Genomic DNA, 22,585 nt, shown 5'->3' with positions numbered 1-22,585 from the left:
CTAGCACAATCTCACTGCTCTCACAGCTCCATAGTTCAGCACTGCTTTGATACTGCCTAGTATCAGTCCTACCCCTTAGATTACTGACCCAGTTTTCAACTAAAATGGGGGTAAGGGGACCTTCTTCTGCAGCTGTTAACTTCTGACTCGCTGGCGAGCTGCTTCTGCACCGCTCCTCTTCCCCTCTGATTTCCGTGCTAAAAGAAACGCTCAGCGCTCTGCCGGGGACGCTGCCCGAGAGCAGGGGAGGGCAGGGCCCGTTCTGCCCCCCGGCCGGTGCGGGCCCGTTCTGCCGCAGCCTGCGCCCCCGGCCGGTGCGGGCCCGTTCTGCCGCAGCCGCTGCCCCCCGGCCGGTGCGGGCCCGTTCTGCCGCAGCCTGCGCCCCCGGCCGGTGCGGGCCCGTTCTGCCGCAGCCGCTGCCCCCCGGCCGGTGCGGGCCCGTTCTGCCGCAGCCTGCGCCCCCGGCCGGTGCGGGCCCGGCTGCTCCCGGCCGGGCCGCAAGGAGTTAAGGGCCGCGCTGCCGCCCGCGGTTCTGTCTGGAGCCGCCGCGCTGCCATTGGCTGTGGAAAGGTGAAATTGAAACCACGGTAAACTTTTGACCCTGTAGCAGTTCTTGTGGAACGCCTTCTCCTTGCCAAGAGCAGACGGCTTCCCCCCCTTTTCCTGTATTTATTCTCAGTGATGGGGCCGTGCCGCGCCGCATGCAGCCTCTCCGGGGCGGGGGGAGGACAAGCACAAGCAAGCAGTTGCGTGTCCAGCTAACGGTAGCGCTGGTGCCGGCTATCTGCTAAAACTCTGATCGGTAAACAAGTAGGAGTCCATTTTTCAACTTCCAAGATGGCTTTTGTGTGGTTAAAAAAAAACCCAAAAAACAAAAAACAACAAAAAACGACCACCAAATTGATGCTGACTATCACGGCTAATTAGAAAGCGGGGAAGGGCGGATGAGTCACCCGGCATGCTGGCTGCACTGCTGGCTGCTTAATAAACGACTTGTTTTTTTAAAGATTGAAAGCCAAGGTAGAAGTGTCTCATTATTACTACTTAGTTCGTAAGTCGGTGTGTTAAATACATATTTACCTAACTGTAACTGTTTATGTTCTTCCGTATCTTCTTTAAATAAAAGAATGTATTTGTTCAGTCTGGGAGACAAGTAGTGCCAGCTGAACCTCGTCGCCAGCTTGCAAAGTGGCAGAGGCCCTTGGTAGCCAATGTTACGATTTTTCACTTGGGCAGGGCAGCTCTGACGAATTCTGGACTTAATTAAAGTGTGTGTCACTTTCAAGCTATGCAGAGTTTGTCACCAAAAAAAAAAAACCAAAAATATCTGTGGTCAAGAAAATTCACCTTCCCTCTGTAGCTTTGCCAAACCAGCCAAATTAAAGCAGCATTACGTTTCCAATGAAGTATGAATACGAGACTTCATTAATCCACGTTTCTTTCCCCTTAAACGTGTCTGTCTTTTCACTGACAAAAGAGTAGCTGGCCTGGTTCCTTTCCTGCATCAGCTGCCACTTTCCCGCTCCCCGCGCAGGTGCCGACCTGCCGGTCCTGCTGAACGGCGCCGGAAGCTGCCGCGGCAGGGACTCACTCAGCACCTTGACTGGAGATAACATTCAAACCTCTTCCTCAACAGAGAAACTGGATGCCTCACTGCTTCAGGCTGTTGTTTTCATCTCTCTAGTGGCTTGTTCTTGCAAATAGTTTCATCATATTTATATAGGGTGTTCATTTTTCTAATGAGAGATTAGGGTGGGGAGGAACCCTCAACTGCTGTGATTTAGATTTTTTTTTTTAATTCAATAAGCAGTTCAGTGATTAAGAAGTGTTCAGTTTATGGCAGCGTTAGCATACTAGGACAAGATTGTGGAGGTTCGGTGTGGGCTGTTCTCCGAGTGCTGCTGTTCTCACTGCCGTTTCATCTGGGAATGGAGGGAGTCTCCTGAAGCATTGCCAGCAACATCAAGGGAACAATGACTATAATATGATTAATAGCAGATCCCCCGCCCCCTCTTTTGTGCAGTTCTCCTTGCAACTGCAAAAGAAACATGCGCTTGTAATGATAGTTGGTGGCCTCCTTGTTTGTTCCAGCTAGTGTTCCCAAGCAGCAGCTATTATATAGTTTATTTTTCCCCACTCCCTGTGATTCTTTGTTCTGTCCTCCCTGCGCCTGTTTGCCTCCTGTCTCCTTCTCATTGTCCGTTTCATGGCAGTTCGTCTACCTTCTCAGTGGAGCTGCATTGAAGCTGCAAATCATATTGCCTTTCACAGCGAAATGGAATAAATAAATGCTCTTCTAAAGGAAAGAGGAGTAACAACTGTTAGGAACGAAGAATCACTTGTGAACTCTGTTTCTGAAGTGTCATTTAAATGTCTCTGTCTGAAAGGCTTCTCTTGAACAGTTGCATGGTTGCATTGTGGTGACGTTGGGTGCAAATTCCTTTTAGTGTTTGAAACGGGTGATCTCTAAAAATATTATTGCATATGCCACTGGTAGGATGGGAAACTGGCAAAAAAATGAACACTAACTCTCAAGCTAAACAAACACAAACTTCACTGGATTGGTAAATCTTGCAACTTCAAAGTGTCCTGCTCTAGCAGGAGTCTTATTTAAGGCTATTACTGAGAGCTACCTGCTGATAATGAGAAAATCACTAGTGTAACCTTTACTTTTAAAGAAAATGGCCAGGAAGAGGGATAAATCCCTCTTTGAAGAGCTGTGTTAGATATGGAGACTTATCTTTTCTAAGAAATACATTGATCAGATCTAGAGGTCCTCAAAACACTTTCAACCAGCTTTCAGGTCTAGTGTTGTTCTAGCCTTGGAGCAGGTTTATAGCAACAAACTTCTTAAAAGGCAGTTTAAAAAAAAATCAGTGTATTCTTTCTCTCACCACCTCTGCTGGCTTTGTAATTTTTGTAAGTTCTCTTGTAGTGAGGTGAATGGATGCAAAAATTTTTAAGCTGCAGACACGTGAATTCCTTTAAGCATATGTGTACATACACACAGTCTTGTTTCTCTGGCACTAGGGTTCAGGAATCAGTGTTAACATTTTTCTTTTTTCCTTTTAATATACAAAGCAGTACGTAGAAAGCATAGTGTTTTTCAGATAGATGAAGTGGTGTGATCTCAGTGAATCAGACCTCCTGCTTTGAGTTGTGTTTCAGCTCCCACATTTTTTTGAAAAATGCAGTAAATACAGGGATTTGCTGCTATAGCTTAAAGGACTTTATGCAGTTATGATCTCTGTAGGTTGCATTATCTATACAGCTGTTGCTCATAATGCTTTGGGGTTGATGTGCCATAGTAGCCAGGTTGTTTCTTGCTTAGGTTGTAGGCTGCAGTCTTCTCAGGCCACAGGCACAGCGAATAGCAGCTTTCCTCACTGATGTCTGCTGAAGCAGCAGACCAGGGCACTTACTCTGCAGTCTTTCTAGAAGAGTCTGCTTTATTTCCAGCACGGTTTAAAACTGGTCTTAGGTTGTTTGTTGGGGTGGGGGTAGGGCAGGACAGGATTGCTCCAAGAAATTCCACATGCTAATGTAGAACTCTCTCTGCAATTCCCATTCAGCTGCTTCTGTGTGTGTTCTGGAAAGCTCTTCTTATCTATCCTGTTTTGTCTTTATCTCTGATTTCTCTGAACTTTCCTTCTGATGTTTATTGAGTATATAGTACTTGTCCTTTAGGATGGTAATCAGTATAACCTATCTGGCTATGTCTCAAAGCAGTACATGAATTTTAAATAGTAGAGAGACCACATCCATGAACAGATGGAGGAAGGAAAACAGAAGATTGGCTGAAGTGCTCCATACTGTTGCATCCGCTTGTTTGTGGTGTGTAGGCGTCCTTAAAATAGTCTGCTAAAGTCTAGATCTGGAAGGCTGAAACAACAAAAGGGATCAACTGTACAGTTTGTGGCAAAAAAAATCATTCATGGTGTATCACTGCACCATACCCATTGTTCACTCTCTCTGATCAGATGGCAGTAGAAATGCATAGTTTTCTTCAAGATAAGTAAATTTAAAGCACAATACAATAATCCTTATAATAATAATACTGTAATCCTTACAGTTTTAGTTCTCAAGGTATAAATAGGGAATGTCCTGATAAATCAAGGATCTGATAAATATAAATAGATTGAGAGCAAAAATGATATGCCAGGAAAAATGATGTCTTTTGTCTTGCTCGCTCCACATGTATTGTAGTCTTTTGGTAATGATGCTGTGAAAAGAGAGGGTGAGTATTTTTCATTTTAGATGTTACTACTTAAACATTCCCATTTCCAGCACTAGAACAGACAACTCTAAATATTCTTTCATAATAAACCTCAGGGCTATGATGTGATAGAGAACAGGAAAATTAGTGATACCTATCTAAATTTTTTTCAAGTGCTAAGCTTTATCCTAGGGAAGAAAACAGGCAATGTGTACTGAACATGGACAGTTACAGAAAGTTTATTTTATTTGAGGTAGGAATTTCTTGTGTCTTACAGTAGGAAAAATAATGATGTTTTTTGTTCAGTGCCTATTTAATGTAATTATAAGTTGATGGGGCAAATCTCAATTATCCTGGCTATGCAAATTGAGGAGGAAGGGAAATTACAAGCTCTGCAGTGGTCACAGTGTGCTTTGCAATTGATCTATGACTGTTGTTCATAAGAAAAATACCTGTGTACATAGTGAAATTTCTGTTAATACTAATTTCAGGAATTTTGAACTAATACTTTTGAATTACATACATTGAATATATTTATAACTTTAATTATGCTTCTTTTTAATTTTTCCAGCTTCTTGTATGGGATATTCATTAGGTGATTTGTTATTTCAAAAGCTGTCATTCTCCTTCTTTTCCCCACAACACAGTTAAAGTAGAAAAGCAGTTCTGTTGCTTTGTTTTAGATTTATTGTCTTTTTTTTTTTTTTACTTTGATTCTCTACCACCTATATAATGTTGTCCTCCTGGGTCCTGTGTCAACATCGCTTGCATGTTGTTGTGTCAGGATTAGAATTGAGGATTTCAGGGAGAGGAATCTTATTTTGAAGTATCCTAAAGTTGAAAATAAAGAAAATTAAGAAATTAAGATCAATATGAAGCTTGCTTAAGCTTGCTATAAGGGCAGAAGAGAACATTTGGAGAATAAATGTTTGAGGTTTTCAGGAGCTGAATAATAGAGCATGACACATAAGAACAGACCAGAGTCTTGTGTGTTTTATGGGGAGGACAATGGGGGCATCCTGTTAAATGAAAAGCAAACGCATTTAAAATTCATTAAAAAATCACTTTTACAGTTAGGAGGTACATGATATCAGACAAACTATTAGTATACTAAAAAGCATTTTGTCTTTTTTAATAGGAGAATATTTAGAGTTAGTAGAGTTAATATTTGTAAAGGTATTCTGTGGTATATATTAGTTTCCTACTGATTCCTGGAAGCTAAACCTCACTGGGGAAGGTTCACCCTTTTTCAGTGCTGATAAGGTGAGGTTCTGGTATAGTGTGGTGAATTCTATGTTTCTGTGGCAAACGGGTATTGATAATGAATGCATTAGTGCCAGAAATGCAGAAATGCTATCTTTATTTGAAGGAAATAATCCTCTTTTGCTTTTTTGTTACTATATGAGTACATAATTTAAATGTTGGTTATGTCTTTTCAGGTATGCAGAAGACATTTCTGATCTTTCTAGAAGTAAAGCATTTTAAGTTGTACTTCTCTTTGTTGCTCACTTTTGCAGTCTGCCAGAGCAGGATTAATATTGTTTGATGGCCCTGTTTTACATACTATACTATTCATCCTGTCTTCATAGTGTTCTTCAGTTAATGGTTTTACAGAGTTTCAGGGAGTACCTTCTGAGAAACTTTGAAGGCTGCTGGTCACTCCTTGGCTCCAAAAGTTAGGAAAATGTTGACTTGCTTGGCTGCAAAAGCAGAGTTAATCTTTGCTTTCAGGAAACTTAGTTCAGTGTGTCTTTGAAGTGCAATCTTTGAAAAACCGCAGCATTTCTAAAGGTGTTTTAAAGATTTTTCTAGTCCTATGAACTAGACCTAAGGCAATTAATTTTGTAGTAGTGTCTTGGGATTTCTAAGAGCAACTGAAGGACTTGTGCCCTGTTCGTATTGTGTCTCAGTTATTTGTCAGTCCGAACCACCGCAGTTTGTAGAATGATGTTTTAAGATACCGGTTTCATTTGGCTTCAAATGCTGCTGTGTGACGTGTGACATCTCGGCGGCTGCTGAGCAGCAGCGTGTCAGGGAGTAGCCGGCCATGCAGTGCCGGCGCAGGAGTGCTGGGGAGTCCCCCCGGCATCCCGAGGTCTGCAGAGATCCTTGACTTGGAAAGAACACCTAGAGCTAGAAAGGATGTACAAAGCAGTCGAAATAACTGTTTGGTGTTTACTGCACGATTGCGGCATTTGTGGCTCTTCTGTAATCCACAGCAGTGTTGTCATTCAGAGATGGTGGCATTTAACTCTTCCGTGACAAATGGATGAACTTTACATCTCATCCAAACTAAACTTCTCTTTGGCTGGAGGTGTGATAGGATTTGCTTTAAAATGAATGAAATCATCCAGCAATCTTCCTAGAAATCGTGAGGATAGAAGGGAATATATCATTTAAATACTAAGAAAAAATTTTAGAATTTCCCAATGAAGTATTGTACATCTTCTGTAATGCTTTAAAATTTGACCCGTTATGACTAACATGAATAATCTGTTTTCCGTTTCACAGGACATTTTCCCTGGTCAGTAGTAGGTACACTGTGGTCCCTAATTTGATGGTTTTTGTCTTTCTTAGTACTGCTCCTTTCCCTTTTTGTATGTCTGTCACACTAATACAGGATGTATTTACTTATCTGTCTCTTTGAAGTTGCCTATTTTGAAATGTCAATATGAGGATTATAGCATTAAGAAGTATGTAATGTTAGATATGTATTTTGAAACAGAACATAGAAATGTTACTGTTCAGAACGATACACCTTCTTAATCGTATTAATAGGCAACGTATTTTGGGTTACAGCCTTTTCGTTAGATTTTCTGCCTTGATTGTTCAGCTCTAATTTCACATCACCAATGTCGGTTTCAGAGGAGATGCAAGGAATTAAGTGTTCAAGGGGACTTTTTCATACTTTATATTTTTCCTTATGACATAAAAGATCTGAAGCGTTTTTGCATTCTGCTGACACTTGATAGTTTGCTCTGATTAGTGCTTATAATCACTTCTGCAGTTAGAGGAGGTTCTTTTATGTTTACATTGCTACAAATAGCTGTGGGACTTATTACAAAACTCGCTTGAAGTTGCCACTGCTTTCAGCAGTTATTCTGGTTTTGCAACACTGGTGTTCAATGTGGTTGATGAAAGATCATTTGGTTTACTTATCATGACTATAAATAAGTAGTGGAGAGTTAGTGTATAAAAAGTGTGTATTTTTTACATTAAAAAACCCCATCAACATTGTAGGTTATTATTGACATTCTTAGAAAACATCAAGTAGACTGGAATAATAATTTTAAATAGGAATTGCTGCAATTCAGACACCAGGTTTAACGTAGATCATAGTACCAGAACATGCTTAAAAGGCGTCTGTTGAACACACAGAGATGTTTTATCTGTTATTTCTGGCTCTGTGTACAGTGCACACCTGTGTTTCTAAATAACTTGGGAAATAGTTCTAAATAAAGTTTAGGTCTTCTGAGCCTTCTGATAGGCTGAAACACATTTACCGTACCTTTCTATTAGAGGCTAAGAAAAACATTCACATGAAAGTTTTGTTTGTTTTTATTTATTTTATTTTAATGCCAAAGATAAAATTTCGAAAGAAGTATTACTTTCAGATGTAGTATTTCTGCTGAAGCTGGTGACAGAATTCTCACAAAATTAACAGAAACAGACCAATGCTAAGTGTTTCTGAAAATCCCAGAAGCAGTATATTAAATTTCAGTGGATCAAAATACTTATTACTTAAACACAGAGGAGGAAAGGCAGTGATATGACACGTGTATTTCATGATCTTTCAATACACCGAGCTTTTAACCTGCTCAGGAAAACGATCTAATACTTTTAATAAAAATTCACAAAAGACTAGTGCTTCAGACTTAGCTGTGGAAGAAGAAACTTGCTTGTTAACATGGTGATCACAGTGAAATTTTTAAAGTACATTTCACTGCTTGGCATGATAATGGTTGCTAGCATAGTAATTGTTTTTCATATACATGGAATGATAAATTATGTGGTTGCAAATGGAGGAGCTGGGGAATGAACAGCTTTTCAGTGCACTACACTGTAGATAGGGATAACTGATGTATTTATATCACATTAAAAAGTAACATTTCTTAATGGAAAATTCTGCCAATCTGAACCCTGCCCCACCCTTCTATTGTATGGCTGATGTTCCAAGACTTTACTTACTCTGTTTGGCTAATTCTGCAAGATACAATTAGAATTTTAAAATGAGTGATTTACTACAGCAGAAAATCTTATTCAAGTAAATTGGACCGGAAAAAATAGAGAATTGATAGTGGATATAAGTACAACGGGTTTTCTTCTTTCTGGTTCTTTTTGACTTGGTTCGATGTTGAATATGTCCATTTTGGTAGAACGTGTATATTAGAGCGTTATATGTAACTTCACTGGAGATTTTTTGAAATACTTCCATTGATTTCAGTGTGATGATGATGTCTGTGTAACAATACCCTGCTTTGGAAGTTAAAACTTAAAAATGCTGAACTTTTGACCTTGAGTAGATGTTGCCGTGTAAAATGCATTATATTCAGCTGGTGAAGTAAAAATTTCATTTTTCTGGACTCTAGTTTGTGGGAAAAAATAGTTTGTACTGGGCCGCGATGCCTGACAGCTGACATTTATCAAGAGTAACATGAGCTTTACTCATTCTCACATTTTTAAGCAGCTTTCAAAGCTTTACATGTATACACATGTTCAGCATATGCCTTGCAGCTTTGAACATTTTGTTCTAAAGATGTTAACTCTCGTTAAGAGGAGAATGAGAATCCAGACTGTAAACCCATAATGATTTTAGTTTGTCAAATTTAGTCACAATGTTAACATTTTGTAAACTGGCACTATAATGTAAAACAGTAAGAGTAATGTTTAAAGCTTAAGAATGCTTTTTCCCTATTAAATGTTTTAGTGAACTTTAGACCAGACTTTCTGTACATTGAATTGTTTTGAATGGGTGATACTCTTTCAGAAGTATACATTTTATAGAAGTCATGAAATTAAATGCAGTAAAAATGCTATTTCTTGTTAGAATAAAGTGCTAAACCATCTCTTTGAAAAATTAAAAAAAATTTTTCGAAGGAAAAAAATATGCATTTTCTTTTTAGTGATGAACAAGTTGTCTGGTGGCCATTTAGATATCAATGTAAACAGTTTGTGTGCGTTGGCCAAATAATGAAAAACTTGTTCTGCGTGCTTTAAAGAATTACAAGATCGTCTTGAAATGTTGAAAATTCTGTATGTAATTATTCTTGCTTAATAAGCCTCTTCAAGAAAGAATTGTCTGGAAGAAATGATTATTTTCATATTTGACAGATTTTCTGTTAGTCTGCATTGTTCCTGGCCTATTTTTAGACTCATAGTTGCCTGTTACTTCCGAACCTCAGACCAAACGGACCCCACTGGTCTGGCGCCAGGTGACTCCAAGGTGGATTGAATGGGTATGATGGTGATCATCATCATTTTCATTGCTGGTCAGTGGTGTAAGGTACATTTCATTCTCCTTATTAATGTTCTTACTAAATACTTCATACTAACATTACTAACATTAATACCAAATACTTCATACCAGCATTACTAACTTCCATACCACATAGTTTTAGTTTGTCACTTCTATGTGGAAGTAATTTCAGATGACCTAAGAAACTGTGATCTTTCTTCTTTAAATAATATCCAAATTGCTAAAGTCAAAAGATAAATTACGGTCTGAAGGCAGTCTGGAATTCAGGCTTTGCTGGACCAGTTTGTTAAAAATTGGAGGTTCAGGATGGGATTTCTTTACTCCGGTTTGGAAGCATCAGGGTTTTAAACATCAGTTGATCTCAAACACTCCTAAGAGGCAGAATGAATTCACTGGATTTTCTGTGTTGTTTTGGATTGACCTGAGCCAAAATTGTGGTCATCAATTGTAGCAGCCCACAAATCCTTCCCATTTATTTGATGAATTTAAAATGTGGAATTACTTTTGTCAGATCATTTCAAGATACTACTAATGCCTAACCAGGTATTAAAAGTCATACAAGCAACAAACAAGTTAAAGTTAGATGGCAATAGAAAATATGTCTCTTTCTTGAGCTTGTTGGTTTTGAAATAATCAATCAACTACTGTCCTTAAAAGCTTTGAATATTCATTTTAAAAAATGAGTGCATTGATTTATGACACTTCAAAATTTCAAAAATTCATGAGAATCTTAAACTGATGCCTAGCAAAATCTGGTCTTGCAGACAAAACAAACTGTATGAGTAGCAGAAAATATCCATTTATAAACAGGAATAAAAAGTTAGTGTAGTTGTGCCAGCATGATTGTTTTTAAAGACTTATGAATATCTGTGTATTACAGGTAGTTCAGAAGATCCATTTTTCGCTTGAGCAGTATCCATCATAATTTGTCTGCTGTTTATAGAACGATGAGCAAATGGATCTCTTATAAATGTGAATTTTTTTACTTGTCAGGCTATGTTTATATACTTTTGTTCTGTAAAGTCTTTCTTGCATGCGTCCTTCCATGTACAGGTGCTCAAGGAAACTAATATTTTGTATATATAGGCACCTATTTACTGAGGAAAGCTGCTCTTACGTGATTTTTCTGGAGATATTTTGGGTTACTTTGTTGGAAACTCATGTGATATCTCTTTGCAATGACACACTATGATCTTGATGGTGCTTTTTGTTTGTTTGTTTTGAGGGTAGCAAATAAGATGTTTTGTTGCGGTGAATTGAAGCTCATCTGTCCTTTTTTGGCTCGCCCCACTTGGAGCGCTGCAGTTGTAATACACGTTGCCAAAGTGGGACTGATGGGAGGGCAAGCACATAAAGGTCTTAAAAGTGAGAAGCTTTCTTTCCGAGTCAGATTTTGGTATACTTTCTTAATTTTACACAAGCTTAAATATATAGTAAGGCATATGTTGGGCGGAGCATATTTCTGCCTGCAAATTTTTTGTTTCTTTATTTGTTCTTTTCCTTGTGAAGCGCCTGTAAGCATCATTATGTAGAACTGCAGATGCTACGAATTACTAATGATATATATCCTTTGTTTTAAAAAGCATTTGTAATAATAAAAACGGATGAGTAGCTTTATTTTTGTTAGTGCTGGTCACTGGTACTGAACAGCAGATTATAGTAGGGAGCATGGTGAAATCAGCATGCCGGAATGAGATCCAGTGTTGTGCTATACTGTTGCTACACTGTGCAAACCTTGTTTTACTATTGTCAGTGAGTTTACTAGTGCAAAATTCACTTTACCGTTCTAAATGAATGAAAGTCTTAAATGAATACTGCAGTATAGGTACAGTATTTGCAGAGGATTCTCTCATGGGTTGCTTGATGGATCTTAGATAGGTTTTCTGCTTGCAAGTATTTCACAGATATTTATTCATTCTCTTACAGTCTAGAAAAGGAGGTGATTAGCACACAGGTAATTTTTGAATATGTTGCCCAGACTATATTATCATTCCCTAGTTAAGGAACTTGTCTGCCTACTGCACTAATGTTTGTGTTCACCTAGATGGTAAAATATATCAGTGTTACTATGCCACTTTTTAGACGTTGTCATTATAGTGGCTGAACATTCCCAGCTGAACGTTTGCTTTAAGTAATTTATCTGATATTTGGATGTTTTAAGTCTAGTTAATTTTTTCTGAGGTAGTTGTAGTATAGAGATTGTAGTATTACTGGTATAATTGGTATTATTGGTATAATAATGCTAGTAAGTCTTCCCATATAAACAACCCTGTAGTTTTGAGTTTTACACATCCTTCCTATGCATAGTTTCTCGCAATGCACTGATGGTCAAGTGCTTCTCTTTATTAATTCTCTAAACCACTTTTTTTTTTCCAGGTTTTTTTCCTTATTTTTGTTTTGTTTTGTTTTGTTTTTTCCATGACCTAAATAATTGTAATATATATTTTCTTGAAGCAGTTTTTATAATTAGAAGTCACAGGTAATGTAGTTTTAAATATTTTTCATATTAAAATACTTCACATTTAATATAGGAAGCAAAACACAGTTGCTTTTCTTCACATTTATATGTCTCTGTTGCAGGCTGCAGTATTGCCAGGGGTTTTTTTTCCCAACTCATTATATTTGCTCTTTCTCTTCAAACCCCAACTGTGACAGTGACACGAATAGCAAAGCATCTCATTTATCATTTAAAAAGAAAAGCGGATTCCGTTCTTCTAGCACAGTAAAAGAAAATTTGAAAGTATCGACAGTTTACCTTGAAGTCTGAGTGAAGAAAATGGAGAAGCAAGGAGTTTAAATCTAGAAGCCACCTTTTATTTTTGTAAGTAAGGAGAGAAATGTGAGCTTTAATTAGACATAGTTGTAAAGGGGGCTGGGGGCAGACAACAAAACAAACAATCAAAAACCTGAGTTGCACAATTCAAGGTTTCACTGAACTCTCCTCACTCCTCTTTCATTGACCTCTGGCTCATAAATGGATGAAGCTTTGACTTTTAGAAAATATTAGATGTTCAGAACGATAGTGCCGTGTTTATCCCACTAGTTTTTCTTAGGCTAAATGTATTACTAGGGAAGCTTCCTGGTAAAGCTTTGTCAACAAGCCTTAGTAAAATTACATTTCATACTGTCCAAGGAGTCCCTATACAAGTTCCCTGAGTAAAATAGGTTATACGGCTAAATATATATTTTACTACTGCACTAGAGCAATTCGAATATTTTAAAAAATATTCATACAAGTTTTAACAAATGCAAAATGACAAGAAATACTGGATCCATCTGAAGATCATAGAGGTCACATAGTAATTCTGTGCAACTTTCTTTGTTCCCTGTTCAGAAGTCATATCATGTTGGCTGTTCTTCTGCAGGCTTGGTTCGTTCATGTGCTCAGTGATACTATTCTATAGGATAGCTTTTGCCATCTTACCATGGATGGAAATCTATCAAGGCATGAAGGTCAAGTTCGCTGGGCCATAGCTCCCGAGCGTCCCTCTGGATTCTTCATGGCAGCAGGAGCTGCCCTGGTCACTTGTGACAGATGGGGCAGCGGTTCTGGAGAATCGCATTTTATACTCTTCTGGATGAAACGTATCCTGGTGACCAATTAACACCTTGTGTGTCTGCTTTTAATTCTTACTCTCATTCCTTAACATTCATTTTGCTTCTCCAGCCAGTTTGCTACAAAGAAATACTGGAAGTGGGAATCTCTCCGATATGTTCAGTGGTGAAGGCCAACACGAAGAGGTTTTCAGAGCTGTGGCTTTATCCTGAGTGCCCATTTTATGCCTTTGCCATGAGGAGGTCCCCTGTCTCCCTTGCTGGCTTCCTGCTTCTGATGTGTTGTTTAAATATCTTTTTATTATCAGTTGGAGTTCGGTGCAAGGCAGTCCTCTCGTTCTTTTTTTAGGCCTGTATTTCCTGTTTACATTCAATTTACCGTGTTCTTTGGGTGTTTCAGTTCGTCCCATGTAGACAAGCTCTCCAGTTTTTAAATGCTAACCTTTTCCCTGTGTTATCCCCCGTAAGTTTCTTATAAGAGCCATATAGGTATTTTTTTAATGTTTTTGTTCTCTGGTCCAAAAGCTGTGTAGGTGTAGCAGCTATTATTCAGAATTCACTTGAGAACCGGCATCTTTTTCGTCTCTTCTTCTCTCGTGGTTGTCATCATGGTACAGTCATACAGTGACAGTATAATCACTTTTCCATCTTGAGGGCTGGGGGTGTGTGGTGATGTCCTCACGTATCACTAGACATGTGTAAATTAATATTCCACCCTGCTTCTAAGCTGCATATTGGTTTTTAAATACAACTAACTTTATAGGATAGTATATTTGAGAATTTCCTTAAGTTGTGTACACAAGCATTAACTGATTACTGTGCTGACTTTTTTCTTTTTTCCCCGTTAAGACTATTTAAGATATTTGGGTTTAATACTTTGAACTGGAGCTACAAACGTTGTGAAGAAATAAATACAATATTGTAATGTGCTAGAAATTTTATAATGTATGTGTCATGCAGTCTGTATGTCTTTGTTTCATGTGGAAAAGTGTTTTGGCAGAATTCTAAGTAGTTTTGAAAATTAAATCTTCATTTGATTCATATAGTGTAACTTTAAGACTTCAAAGTTCTAAATAGCTGGGAAATTGCGGTGATTATGTAATAATGCTCAGTCATTTTAGTGTGTCATGCACCTAGTAAAAAGGTCATGTTAAAAATATAATATAAATACTATGTCAAATTTGGAATTAAATTTAGACAGTCCTCTACATTTTAATCTATGAAGACCTTTTGAGTTCCAGTAAGAATTTGGTATTTTTTGTTTCCTACTGTCTTTACTTCAGTATTTCTCTAAGGTTCTCATGCAGTTTCTGACGACCAGGTAATAATGGGGTTTGAGGTCCATAGAAATGCTAGGCTTTATTTGTTCCATGGATTTGCCCTTTTATAAAATGTGTCCATCATACCTAGCCGGTTACTTTTCTCCTTCTGCAAAGACTCGTGTTTTCTTTTCCTGTTTCTCTGCGTTTGAGTCCGTTTCATGCCTGATTCTTCTAAAAACTGAATTTGTCTACGAAATCCAGCAAGAAACAAGACTAATTTAGTTATGGCACTTAATACTTCCTAACTGCATTTTACAGAATTATTCACATCTTCACGTTCCGAACAAAAAAGCCTCGCTCGCCTCCTCCCCCAGCGCCCGTTCTGGGCGGATAAGGCGCCTATTGTCTCCATTCAGAGGGGGATGCACAGATGTGTCCACTCTTCTGGGCTCTTTTCTCTCTTGCAGCTCTAATGGCCGCTCCTCCTTTGATTCCTTTCTCGGGCAAATTGGCATAGGCTATAGAAAAAGAAATTTAGGTCACAAATAATCTTCAAATTATTCTACTTGAGTGAGAGGAAGATGTAGCTGACTGTGGATCTGTATATACTGGAAAGTTATGGCAAAATATGACAAAATGAGTTTTGTGCAACAAATACTATTTTGTCATCTCAGAGGTCATTGGCTTAAGAACATCCCCAAAGGAGTGTGCAGTTTTAGTGTGAAATTGTGTGCGATTGGAAGAGTTCTAAAGCTATATTTATGGGGTTTTTCTAGCGATTAAAAGCAGGTGTTAAAGCTGTTAAAACAACCAAGAGTATTAGGAATAACTAATTTTAAATAAATACTTTTATTTTTATGTATTTTCATTTCAAAATGGATACAGACATGTTTGTTCTATTTTGAGATTAGCTCCCCTCAATACTAGATTCCCGGTCTGTCAGAACAGTGAATTTAGGGTTGTAGCATGAATGTAACTGTCTTTGAAGCACCTGGAACCCCACGTGTGTTCTGCCCCTTGGCTCTGTACCCTGAGGTGTCATGATGTGCAATTTGTATTTGCTCATGGACTGTGTTAGTTGCACAAATAGGCAGATGGTTGAATTGAGCAGGCAGTAGCAGTGGTCTTCTCACTATGAATAATTTTTCTGTAAGCAAACAAACTCCTTTTTCTCGTGCTCTTCAGATATGCTATTTGTGTGTAGAAAAAGCAAGCATTTACAGGAACAGGAAGCTGTTTTTTGCTTTGCATTACATCTGTGAACTATCTCATACCAACATCCTTTAATGGTTGGCTACTTTATTTTCCAGTTAAAACTAGTGTTGTGTTTAAAGTATACTAGCGGTCACACTCTTCATCACCTCTCTAGGCTGAGTTTTGCTTGTCTAATCCTATTTTTTAAGTTAGGAGGACTCAAAAGGCAAAAAAATCTACAGATACAGCATTATTTGTAGTTGTTTTACAGGATGCTGTGATTAAATCTAAACATGTTAGCTAAGTTATTTAAGCTGCTTCTCATTGTTTGTTGCTGTTTTGTAAGAATGGAATACTCTTCCCTCAAATATTTGTGCCCCTGAAAGTGGTGTGTATTTCAGGTAGCTGCAAATTCGTGACAGTGGGCCACACAATTTATGACACGCTTTTTTCCGAAGAGGGTAATCAATGCACCTGTCCAGTGCTAGAGGATTGGCAATGTGTGGTGGTATGTTTTGTAGAACTCACTTGGAGGATTTGGGCGGAGGGACAGAAATGACTGTGAGCATGTTTTGGGTGGTTTGTATCCCATCTCATCTGCTGCGGACCCACAGCACCACTGGAAAAGCTTATTTCTCTCTATTAATTTATTTGTGCGTAACTCTGCTACTGATACCAAAATCTGTCTTTGAAGCATTGTAAAGACTCGAACCAAAGTATTTCATTAAGTATTATATTCTGTTGTTTTCTTGGTATTTGTGCAATGGAAGTCTTGAGAGATTGGAGTTTTTCCAAGGTTAATACCAGAAACTAATTTGTTAGTTGTGTAACAAGTTGTGTTCTTAGAAATGCAGAACAAAAGATTGTTGTCTAGATACTAATGTAAAAGATTCTTGATGCTGCAGCACTGGATTGCATACTTTGCAGGCCTAATTTTGTGTCATTCATAAAACTGAAAGGTGATTTTTTGTTTGGGTGTTGTGGTTTTTTTTCCCAATTAAGATGACATTGTAATGTGCAGTGAGGTATTGTACATTTTACATTCCTAATACTAATTCCTGTGGATTATGTAGTGTCAAACAGCACGGAGTCACATATGAGTTAGATGTATGTAGAGCTGGAAAGTGACTCTTCAATAATGTTATCTTGGTCTTCTCTTGTGAGCTCTGGTAAGGGTATTTTTTTCTTGTAAACAGAATATTTTTTATAGAAATTTGCTCTTTTTTTTTTTAGAATTGTATTGCTGCTAGTAATAGTAGAGAGGTTTGTGCACTGGTCACAGTACAATCAGCTTCCATAGTACCCACTGGTTTTGGCAAGGATGATGGGCAGAAGTGTTTTCCACTTAGAACTTCCTTAAATATTAGTATAAAACCTAAGTAGACCATATGTATTTCAGTCAGCTACTGGCTTGCCTGAGTTTCTTCTGCTGTTGAAGTGCCTGGATGTACAGAAAAGAATGGTGGTGTTCTGTGGTTTCTTACCAGTTAAGTCATTATCAAGCCCAGTAGTCCAGACATCACATCCTGTTTCTTTCTTTGTGGTATTTGAGCTAGAGATTTTTTTCTTTCTAATATATATATATATATACATATATATTTTTTTTTTTTTTTTAATAGCTGTTTACTAACTCTTCCAGATACAGGTCCGTAAAGGCTTACCTATGATAAAAATGTTCTAAATATATTCTAAAAACACTCAACTGATGCCATCAGCTGTATTGAAAGCCCAAATTCTCTTCCAGTAGAGTGGCCTGGAAATCAGTCAAGGTTAAAGGCCACCCTCGCTCTTTCTTGGCCTGCTGCGTTTGAGCAGACCAGTTCTTGTTGCCAGCGCCCTGCCAGTGGGTGGTGTGGCTGTATCGTGCCCAGTTGCCTTTTACTTACAAGAGCAATATCCTGATAAACACGTCTGGCCAAAGAAGTTCAGTACCTTTTCACAGCTGGGTTGTGAGGGAAGCGTTTTTCCGAGTCTAGAAGGTGGCTCTTGTGTCCTTGGAGCAGCAATGAGACGTGGTACCCGCTTGGCCACAGTGCTTTGTGCAGAAGTGACAGGTGAGCAATGTTTACACGTGTTCTGCGGCGGACGGTGAAGCATAAGCATGAAGACTTGTCTCTTTTCTAATAGGGAGTTCACTGGAGTCCCCCTGTTCTCTTTCGTACGTTTTGTTATAACAGTGTCCTCTATCTATTCCTGTGAGTAGCAAACAGGGACATATAGGGAACAAATTAACAAGTAATGATGTTCCAAAAATAGAGCCCATGCATTATTTATCAGAGGAACAGGAGATGCGCTCCAAGTGTGTTCCACCGCTGACCATCCTTTAACTGAAAGTGTCCTGTCATTTTAATATATGCAAAGTGAACGAGGCTCAAGTTAATTGTCATGTCTGAAAAATAGCTGAGCAGTGCATAGTGCTTACTAAACACTGCAGGGGAATTGGTAAATGAAACCTGACAAAGCCTGAAAAATTACAGTCTCGCTAAGACAGAATGTATAATATAAAAAGGATGTGTGCTGAGTTAAGATTATTTAACATGTTGCAACAAGGTAACAAGGTGTGCTTTGCTGGCTACCAGAGTATAGATGGCACCTTTTTATTTTCTTCTTTTTTTTTTTTTTTTTTTTTTTTTAATTAAACTGGCAGCCCTGGTTCAGTGAAGTCTGTGAGTCAGTTGTTTATTATCTAGGAAATGACCTTTTTGGCTGAGGGGGTGGGGGAAAAAGAGTGGAGAATGATCAAATGAGTATGTTATGGAATAGTTATTTTATTAGTTATTGTACTGATGGAAGTACTAGATTAGGATAATGATGTATCAGTACAATTAACAGTATAATTTGCTGTTTTCTTCATAATGCAAGTACAGCTGCTTTAATCTTAAAAGATAAGTTTAGACTTTTTAGTACAAAATGGTTACAGTACACCAAAACCTCTTTATTAAGTCGATGTGCTTGAGTGTCAGTATCTCTTTCAGTAGTTTGTTACATTGTACTTTCAGATTCACAAAACTGTAGTTAAGGTGCAGCAGCATTTTCTTTATCTGCTGCATTTTTCCCCTCCGCCAGAGGTTTAAAAATAAGTTGGTTTTATGTACTGCAGTTTGAAGTGCAGTATATTGTATTTGATGTCTTTTTAAAACGGCACATTAATTATCTCTGAAACATTTAAGGAGGATTACAGATACAATCCTTTTTACATCTTCTTTCAGAAAGTAACCATTGTTTCTACCATATCTGGCACATTTGACTGTGACTATATATGTGTATTTTTAACCTTAAAGCCAGTGTAGCTTTAGCTCTCTTAGTGTTGTTGTCTGTGCCACAGGCAACAATACGGCTTGTCACTTAGCCATCCTGTCCAGGCTCTAATGAAATGTTCTTCTGTTTATGTGGTTTAAAATGGGATTGAAAGCTGGATTGTATGTACACTAAAATTTGGTAGCCAGGCTATGTTGGAGGCCTAGTTTCTATACGGTGTAAACTGAGCTTCTCTGCAGCTCATCCTGAAGGTGGGGAAACCAGCTGAAGGTCACTATGTTGAGCTCTCTGCGATCAAAACATACCGAGCGATGGTTTTGTGAGAACACTCTGGGATTTTGGTTGGGCGGGTTTGAGGCGAGGAGGAACAGGGCCAGGAGGTGCTGGGGCTGGGGGAGCTGAGTGCACAGCCCCGAACGGGACCGGCGGCGCTGGCGCACGGCTGTGCTGTCATACTGGCACTTAGTAACCTCAGCTCATTCGGATGAAGCAGAACAGAAAACAACATTGAAATAAAATATTTTTCAAGTTAAGAAGCTGGTTGTTACCTCGGTACTGAGAAGAGGAGGAATGTAGGCTTACAGCAGGGATAACAGGGTTGAATGGTCAACTTTCAATATTTAAGACTTAGGGCTTTCGTTTGCAAGGAGAAAACATGTATTATTGAAAAAGAGGGATGTATTTTATTTTTTTGTTTAAATGTCACAGATGATAACAGTGTAATGACTTACTAGTTTATGGATTTTTCATATCCTATTTATAGTGGTAGTAACTTGAGGTCTAATTTACTTTTGATATATGGCGAAATTATACTGTAGCATATTCGATGTTAACTTTTTGGTTTACTGGGTAGGGTTTTCATATGTACTTCAGGTTGTTTGATTCCATCCTGATGTGTAGAACAGAATTCAGAATATCTGTGTAAGTTGCCCTGCCAGCTGGCGGTTCCCATAGGCTGGCCCTCTGCAGTGTTTGGCCACACCAGATGAGTGCAAATGCTCTTCTAGATTTTTTTCTAACCCTTCAGGAGCCTTCAGGTTATCCTTTAGTTACTTCACTGCAGTAATTATTGGAGAAGTTGTATCCCATCTTGTGTTTAAACAGCTCAGGTGTTGGCATCTATGGATGAATATTTAGTTGAGAGGAATATAAAGGGAATACTCTAAAACTGTGTTAAGATTTTTATTTGGTCTTCACCTTAATACATTTTCAGGGTTCTTCTCTTTGCCCTTGCATTTCCAGAAATAATCTTTTTGATACTTTTGGGTCTTGAATCTTCCATTTCTAAGTGATTTTTGCGCTGTTCGTTTCTCCTGCATAGGTCATCGTCTCAGTGAGACTCTTGTTTGTGATTCTGTTGAACTGCTGCTATTTTCACACAGGTGTATTATTCACCAGGTTATCAAGCCGTTGTAGAAAGTTGAGGGGAAAAAAACCTGCACATCAAACTGAACAGTGAATGTGAATTATGCTGCCTTTTTGTGTTATAAATGCTGTCGAGTGGAGACATCAGAAAATAGCCCTTGCTGGGTATAAGACCATCCCAGTGAAGCCAGACAGCAAACTGTCACGGAGTGCAGTATTGGTCTGATTTAGCATTTTTACAGAAATGAACACCTGAAGGATTTAATTTTCTGTGATAGCCACATATTTCTGATATTGCATCTTAAGATTTCTTAGATTTAAAAAATTATTATTATTATTTCACTTTTTGTGTGTGTGTGTGTGTTCTTTTGTTCTGGTTTCCATGATGAGCAGAGGTTGATTTAGCATAAAATGGTGTGATAGAAGTCTTTAATTAGGAGACAATTTACCCTTGATGCTTACTCTTACGTGACCACATTGTCAATCAACCTTCTAATTGGTAATTCCAGTTCATATAAATAAAGCTACAATCAGTATTGTCAAAGGGGTGGTTAAAACAGCAGATGAATGCATATGCAACCAGTCGATATGAAAAGCTTCAGTTTAATTTCTTAAGAAATTAGCTACTTGAATAAAACTCCTTTACCTGCATGCTAGTGATTACCTAGTAAGTAGTCTGGCTAGAAGTACCAATTCTGAAACTCTTGATTTTGGATAGGACTATGGCGTGTACTTACATTTGAATTTCTCATAAATATTTCCCAAGAGCAGTTTATTTTTCTAATTAGCTTGAACAGCCTCTGCTTTACGTAGTGCTTTAAGCAGTTTTCAGTAAATCAATTCAATCACACAGCTGCTGTTTAAAACTTTTCCTAAGTTACTGTAATTCTCTATAGAGATCCAGAATCTCACTAATTAGTACATTTAATCATACCTTGTATAAAATGCATGACAATATGGATTAATCATTCCTAGAATTTCATAGAAAAACAGAGTAACAGAAACCTGAGTGCTCACAGCTCTGAAAACAGTTTGCTATTCTCATGTAATAATTATGAACCAAGCAGTGTGTAACAGGCTGACACAGAGTGGCTACACACTTCATTTTTACTTGCCAGTCATAACTTTACAAAATAATTCATTTGGGGCTGCAGCTTTTTATATTAAGATTTAAAAGTTGCTAAGATCAAACATCTACAACAGTTTCATTTTTTCTTCAAAAGAAAAAAAAAGAAAAAACCAAACAAACACCACATTTAAAATATGTTTAGTTCTTATGTGAAAGGGAATCTAGCTTACCAGGTGGCGTTTGTGATGATTTGGACTTTTAGGCTGTTTAGCATATAGATTATAGTTAGTTGCACTTATAATAAGTGAGTTTTACACTCATTTAACATTAAAATATCTCAATACTGAGCGTTTACTTTTTGGTAAGATTATTAATATTAGATGAAAGAATTGAAAAGCAAGTGCTTTTTTTTAAATTTAAAGTAAAGCTTTTTTTTGTTTTTCAGGATGTGACTTAAAATGACTTCTGATTCTGAAGGTCCTCTGAAAAATACACTGTGCTTGAATGTTTGCTAAGGACAAGTAAGTGACTGATTTCATGTTTAGACTGTATGTACCTGAGTAGTTATTCCCTTGCCAGTTTAAAAGCTACAATTTTCAAGTTGCACATATACATATGCAAGAAGCATGTTCTTAAAATGAAGGAAGTGGGGGAGAGGAGGAAGGAAGGGACTTCACTACTGCCAGAATGTGAATTTTCTAAGTTTGTTAATCTTGTGGGTTAATCTTGTTCTAAATTTGTTAATCTTGTGGATTCCTGTCTATGTAAATGGGAACATGAATTGGTCCCGTGATCAGTCGTATAGCAAAAGAATCTTTGCATAGTTTCAAAAGTATTTTGAATTAGAAGCTATCATACTTTTTATATATGTGTATTTGAGGGAAATATAAGTTTGTAATAACAAATTTTCACTGAGACTATGGACTTGCTGAGTGGAATGTCCTCTAATTTTATTTATATCAAATAAAATTTAACTATTTGGGACTTCTCAGCATAAACCAGTTAGTTTGTTACAATCTGCATCTTAAAAAAAGTGTGACTTTGGTTTTATGTTTTTTTGAAAGGAGGATTATATTTAAGATTTTAACACTATATAGAATTCAAAAAATTTGAGACAGTCTTCATGATTCATTGAAAAGGACTGGTTTGATTTAATTCTTCATAATTGGCTTATTCTGGGGAATGCTAAG

General features: G+C 37.9%; 1 protein-coding gene across 7 annotated transcripts in view; it reads left to right on the top strand.

Annotated features, from left to right (window-relative positions):
- Positions 1-22,585, top strand: part of NCOA3 (nuclear receptor coactivator 3) — a 78,241-nt gene that overhangs the window by 28,278 nt on the left and 27,378 nt on the right. For 6 of the 7 annotated variants that reach the window (XM_065645796.1, XM_065645791.1, XM_065645792.1 and 3 more), the window contains one exon: positions 21,841-21,916. The gene's annotated coding sequence lies outside the window, so the exon portion shown is untranslated. Of the gene's footprint in view, positions 1-12,461; positions 12,514-21,840; positions 21,917-22,585 lie in introns of those variants that run through there. The other variant, XM_065645795.1, reaches the window with a different exon arrangement.

Source organism: Caloenas nicobarica, chromosome 15, assembly GCF_036013445.1.
Source record: "Caloenas nicobarica isolate bCalNic1 chromosome 15, bCalNic1.hap1, whole genome shotgun sequence".
NCBI lineage: Eukaryota > Metazoa > Chordata > Aves > Columbiformes > Columbidae > Caloenas > Caloenas nicobarica.
This window is presented reverse-complemented; position numbering and strand designations above follow the sequence as displayed.